Source organism: Fulmarus glacialis, unplaced genomic scaffold (genome assembly GCF_000690835.1).
Source record: "Fulmarus glacialis isolate BGI_N327 unplaced genomic scaffold, ASM69083v1 scaffold39652, whole genome shotgun sequence".
Taxonomy (NCBI): domain Eukaryota; kingdom Metazoa; phylum Chordata; class Aves; order Procellariiformes; family Procellariidae; genus Fulmarus; species Fulmarus glacialis.
The window spans coordinates 2,398-7,822 of record NW_009200461.1 but is presented as its reverse complement, the minus strand read 5'-3'; positions in this window follow the sequence as shown (position 1 = coordinate 7,822).

Sequence of the window (5,425 nt, the reverse complement as noted above, 5' to 3'; positions counted from 1 at the left end):
CAGCCGCTGCCGGCACGGAAGCGGGTGGCCCCGACGTGCAACTTCAGTGCACCCTCTGCACCCTGCGCTCCCTCCCTCGGGGATCGGCTCCAGACCCGCCTTGCCGAAAGCAAACACTCACCGAGGAGCGGCTGTTTTTACAGGGGCTTTAGTCATTACGAATAAAGAGTTTTTCATCTGGGGTTTTTCGGAAGGTCAGTTCGGTTCAAGGCTGACGTTTAGAAGTGAGGGGTAAAGCTCTCCACAAAAAAGTTTAAATCCGCGAGTTTCTCGATAGCTGTAAATCCCAAGCAGCCTGTTCCAAAGCCCTATGTCACCCAGGGGTGGTTTGCTCCCAAAATGTTACAGCAAGAGAGGAATGTGAGGAGCAGCAGGACATGCCGGCGCAGTGACTGGACGCGCCGAGTCCGGAGGGTGCAGGCGGTGCCTGGGCAGGGAGGCTGGCTCCCGGCGCGAAGGCACGTAAACCGCAGCCGCTCAGAGATTACTCACCGCTGGATTGCCGGGGGGACCAGGGCTATGTCTCCAGGCTGGCCTCAGTTTGGGACCCGCCATGTCCCATCTCAGGCTGGCGCAGCGTGGTCGCAGGGGCACCGCATGTCCAGCAGCCTGGCCAGGACATGATAGCGCTAGAAATAAGCTGAGGCACAAAAGCAAAGGGTGATTTACCTGTGCTTGGGGCGTGGAGAAGAACATTGGCAGTATTTGGCTATTATAAGGAGCGTTGCCTGAGAGCACAGCCCTGACGCAGCAGACTCCATCCGTGACAGGACACAGGACCGAAGGCACCATCAGAGCTTGCAGCTGCTCCAGAGGCTGTCTGCATTGGAAGGCTGTATCGGTTAAATCCTTGGGACTGGGGTGACACTGCCTGTACCAGGTCATGGTTTTTGGCAGAGGGCTGCGTGAGATTTGTGCAGTGAGTGGGGAAGAGGCAGAAGGGATCTGGAGATGAGTCTTGATGTCTATGGTCAAGTGGTGGCCTGTCAAGGCAACGTCCTACGCAATTCACTGTGGTGTAGACAGGGGTAGGAGCACAGTTGGAGGTTCACCTGCTCCAGAGACATTTACAGGTGGAGGGAGGGAGGACATATACGACATTGGACAGTGCTACCTGCAGTATTTTCATCATAGGGGAAGTCCAGCTCCAGAAATGGCATTGGACATCTTCTGGAAACGCTGTTGATGTCTCTCGATCCAGTTCCTTTACTGAGTGCACCAAACCTCATTAACCCCAGCTTGGCTTCTTTGGTACCAGCTGGCTCTACCATCTTCAGGAGTGGACTCCTGGGATAGGAAATAATTACAAGGCTGGTACCAGCTGAGTAATTCTCAGCTTTTCTTTCACACCCCCCCTCCATCCTTCCTGTTAAGGATCAGCTGATGCTCCTGCTGTTGCTCAAGATGTCTCCTGTCTGGCAGGTTAGCAGTGCTCCCGGCCCTGCAGGGAGTCTTACCTGCTGCTTTGCAGCCAGAAAGCTGCTGCTTGCAATGTGGCTCCTAGGCCAAAAGCACCTTATAGGAAGAAGAAAATCTGGTAAGCCATGGGTGGTGACACGCTGATAAGGGTTAGCCCCTTGCCTGTGCCAAAGCGGTGGTACGAGGGGGAAGAGCTAAGCATGGTGGAGAGGATGTAGGGGGCTTTGAGGGAGTATTCGAGGGGGTTCTTGAACTTTCCCCACTGGGCATCCCAGGAGTTGTTTTGTTCAGTAGGGCAGCTCTGGGCTTTTTCACACTCTGTGTGTGTGTAATGTTACCAGATGTCCCCTGATGACAAGCCTCATCTATCATGCAGCAAGTGCTTGGTTTATTCAGTAAGCTTCACATGCACAGCAACGCCTGCATGGGTGCCTGGCTCCCCAAATGTTGGAACCTGAAGCTCAGCACCCCATACACCCAGCCCCTGCACACCCCATACACCCAGCCCCTGCACACCCCATATCCCAGCCCCTGCACATCCCACACAGCCTGTTTCTTCTTAGCTTCTTCGTTCCTGAGGCTGCAGAAGGATCTGGGTTAAGTTTCACCTTTGTGAAACAAATATCTCTTCTGTAACTGTGAGTAAATTCGGCTTTCGTCCTAGCTTGGCCACATGCCAATAGCAGCTTTCTTTTTATAGTATGTGTGTATACGTGTGCTGACACCACATCCTGACCCCCTGACACAAAATACCTTGCCAGGACGAACGAGGCAATGAGGCTGGTTGCCATTAATGCTCCGCAGGGAGAGCGACTTGCAGCCCTCCTGCCAGCACGTTGTCCTGGGCCGCGGGCATATGGGCTGCTGCTGTGGGGGACAGCAGGGCGGCCGGGAGGGCACCGGCCTTATCAGCAGCGTTTCCTATGTGCTGCTCGTTTCTGGTGCTGCAGGGCTGGGATTGCAGCACCCGAGGAAGTGGGGAAACACTGGCTTGGTTTTTTTTTTGCACTGCTGGTTCAGTCTCAGTGCAGCCTGGCTGCTGCTGGGACAGCAGAAAATGCAGGGATTGAGGATGGGAGGGCACGAGCCGCAGGGTCTCTGGTCTTTGCGAGCCGAATCCAGCCTGGATTGTACATAAATTGTACACATTCTGCTCTCTAAGCTAATTTTTTTGTATCCGTATTTTTATGTCTAAATTTTTTACCAATTAAAGCAAAAAGTTTTATACTCCTTTTTGTTTTATAAACACTGTCTTGTTTTAACCATCTCTCTCTCCTCTTTAATTTATTCAATTTTTTCCTATCCAAATATATCTGGGAGACTGTCCTTTTTATAGGGATGAGGATTTCTTATTCCTCTGGAGGAACCAAAGGATGTAGGAAGCCCTGCTATCTCCTGGGGCACGGTCGCTCAGTGGAAGGATGCCCACAGCCCCGAAGGGTGAGGGGCAGCCAGGAGCCGCGAGAAGGTGGGTGATGTTCCACAAGCCAGACTGGGAAGGGGAAAAGCAGAGCTTGCACTTGTTTCAGCTTCTCCATAATGAGGCATGTAAAAATAATAACAAAACCCCCACTGTCACAACCCTTTTTTTTCTTTCTTGTCTGTTTGTAACATTGGGAGTTATGCCCTGGGTTCGCTCTGTCAAAAAGCAAAAGAGGCCACAACACACGTGAGCTCCCCAAGGAGTTTTCCAGAAGAATACCTCTGATCGCCTGGGTGTTTTGTTGTGTTTCGAAGGTGATGTTTCCTCCTGTCTCCTCATTCTGGTGCGTACGATACAGACGTGCAGACTCACTTGCACACCCGCACACGGAAGATTTTCAGAGGATACAAATTTTGCCGTAGAACGTAAATGAACTCGCTTTCAAAGGTGAATCCCGCTGAGCTGGGGGAAAGGGGCTCAGCCCTTCCCAAAAGCAGTGCCTGACTTTGAAGGTGGGGATGCGCAGAGCTCTGGAGTGCCCTCTTCCTCGGGAGCCAGGGATCCCATCGGGAGGAGGAGGAGGAGGAGGAGAGGCATAGAAAAGCTTTGGAGAGTCTTGGGGAAGGTCCCTGCACGTATTTGCTGGAGTGGCTTGACAGATTTAAGTGTCAAGCGATGTGGCAATGGCTCCCGTGCTAACTCAGCCCCACAGCAGCTGAGACCGAATCCCTCTGAACAGCAGCACTAAGCCCATGCCCTTCACTGCAGCAGTTTTCTGCTGTAAGAGCTAATTAATTAGTTTCTGCAAAGTCCTTTGAAGGGGTAAAGTGCTAAGTAAGCGCGTAGCAGCATCATCCAGAGGGTGTGGGCTTCAAAGCTTAATGGGCGCTACTTACAACACCAACCGAGTTAGTAAACTTGGTTCATAATTTCTTTAAAACGTAAAAGAACAGGGAAAGCACCTTAAAAAAACCCTCCCCAGTCGTTTTGGTAGTGCTGAGCCTGAGAAAGGGTCACTGAAAGAAGCCAGGTCCACGGCGGATGAGAAATTGGCTTCCAGTTCCCCTTCCCTGGCTTTCAACCTTAATCTACCGGCATAACCAGGAAAAACCTTTCTCCTTGAAGAATTTTCTATTTTAGAATTGATTTGGTAAAAGCAGGAGAATAAAAGTGCTGAGAAGTAGTAGAAGAAAAGCAGTCCTTTCGGAAAGATCGGTGGGTAAATTCAGGCCGGTAGAGAACGCTCCCGCAGTACCTCTGCGGTAGCTCAGCCTCTCTTCTCCCAAAGCCTGGTGAAAGGTTTGCATGGCAGCCAGCCCTCGCACGGACACGTGGAGCGCGGCCGGCTCACGCGAGTGATGGTCGTTCAGGCCTGTTGGGTAACATCGCCCGCCGAGAGCACCCGTGTGGGCTGCCGGCCCGGGGGCACCCGCTCAGGTTCCCGGGCCCAGGCTGTCTTCTGCCATTGCGTACAAGTGTTAAAGGATGAAAACTAAAGGCTCCTGCCAATATACGGAATATCCTTTTTAATCGTTTCACCAGTGCTCACAGCCTTGTGTCTTCCCTGATTCGGGATGCATGGATGTATTTGCTTTCAGTTCTATTGACTTAATGGATGTATTTGACTGGGTTTTTGCCTTTTTTTTTAACTCAGGAAATACGTTCCTCTACGGTGCTGTTTTTCAGGGCGACTTCTATTTCCTTTCATGTTTACCACACTGATGGAAACCTGGTTTTGGCTTTAGGAGTAGATTCTTGCTGGAATGGATGCTGCGCTTTATAGATAACTTTCAGTTGTTCCACAGTAATAAAAAGTTTATTAAAAGGACATGGTTCTGCAGAACGACATACTGCTCTTCTTGCTCCCCAGGAAAGGAATCTGCAACAGATTTTTTTCCTATGATTCTTCTGTAATTGTTTTTCTTTTCTGACAGTCTTTACATGCTACCCTTAGTTCTTGTGATTTGCAATAATATTTTTAAAATGTGTTTTAATTCTGAAATGGCACCTTGAACTGAGGATAAAGTATGGCATCCCTGAGGAAAAAAACCAATTGATATGGATGACAATTACATTTATTTGTGCTTTCTACTGTAAATAGGTTTTGGGGGGTGTGAGTCTGTTCATTATGCATTAATTGAATGAACTGAAAGGTAACAAAACGCTCACCCAGAGATGTTTCTTTGAGAAAGCTTCAAGAGTCTGAGTGAACATCCCCAGCCAGTAATGGGTGAAACGCAGTTTCAGGAGCAGTCACAGGCACTTGTGAAACTGGGTGATTAAATTCAGCCACTTCAGCTTGGTCCAAAGTCCATGGAAAGACAGGATTATTGTTCTTCCAAACTTTAAGTAGAAGCTATTCAGCGTAACTGCAGTCGTCCCTACTCCTAATATTTCCTCCCCAAAGCCTTTTCCCTGAAATGCTTTGTCAGGGACCGTGAATCCGGGCTCTGGTCTGTGAATGGCACCAGTGCGTGCCCATGCCCAATTAAAACATGAACTGGATGTCGGTTATGTTTTCTCTTTGTATATTTGTCAAGGCAGCTGGCAAGAAGAACTAGATTATTTTTTTCAAACGGTCTG